Raw genomic sequence first — 1,014 nt, forward strand, 5'->3', positions numbered from 1 at the left:
GTATAACAAATAATTTTGAACATTATAATCTTTTAAGCTTAAGGCTAGAGATATTAACAATATCATCATTTCCAATCCAGAGATACATATTCCAATGCAGTTCCTATTTTCCATAAGTGGTTTTGGTAAGAGGAATGTTGTAAATGTGGATGCATTTCCACTAGTCCTCCTCCATGCCACGATATATGGAGAAGAGTTTTGAACATACCATGGACTGCCAAGAGAACTAACAAGTCTGTCTTGGAAAGGGTGAAACCAAGCTGCTCCTTGGAGACAATGATTTTGAGACTCCATCTCACATATTTTGGTCATATAGTCAGGAAGGGCCAGTCTTTGGAGAAGGATATCATGCTTGGAAGGTACAAGGGACAGCACAAAAAAGGAAGACCCCAGATGAGATGGACTGACACAATAACTGGGTTAATGTGGGTAGTTGTATTAGAGAAAGTGAGGTTGGCTCAGGATAGAGCAGAGTTCTGAGCTATTGTGCAGAGGGTCGCTATGAGTCACAAGTGACTCGACAGCCCGTAACAACAAACACACACAAGCTAAGCTATGACTTGTGAAAATTTCTAGCACATAGTACTCTATCAACATTTGGTTTTTTGAATAGTGAGTTTACCTTTCCCCCTAACCTTTTCTAGCATTTATTCATCAGTGTCTGCTTCTATATCTCCAGCAAATAGAAGCTAATTACCTCCTGCAAAAACCTATTCATTCTTGCAGTGACAGATAAGTAGTCTGAAGAGGAACGTGTTGAACTCAATATGTCCTCTACTCCCAAATACTAAGTCTAAGCCCAGGGATGCAGGAACGTACAAGCTAAATTGGAAAAACTAATCTCTGAGAGTGGATTACAAGATTTAGTGATAATAACCTTCCCATTTGGAGGCTGTGTTTTACTTTCTAGGACATTTATAATAATTTCATTACTTTCATTAAAGACAGTGCCTTGGGAACACAATGGAAGGTTGCTATGAGCCAAACTTGGATAGACAGCAGTGAGTTTAGGTT

Source organism: Elephantulus edwardii, unplaced genomic scaffold (assembly GCF_000299155.1).
Source record: "Elephantulus edwardii isolate Elephantulus edwardi_28Jun2011 unplaced genomic scaffold, EleEdw1.0 scaffold00109, whole genome shotgun sequence".
Taxonomy (NCBI): Eukaryota; Metazoa; Chordata; class Mammalia; order Macroscelidea; family Macroscelididae; genus Elephantulus; species Elephantulus edwardii.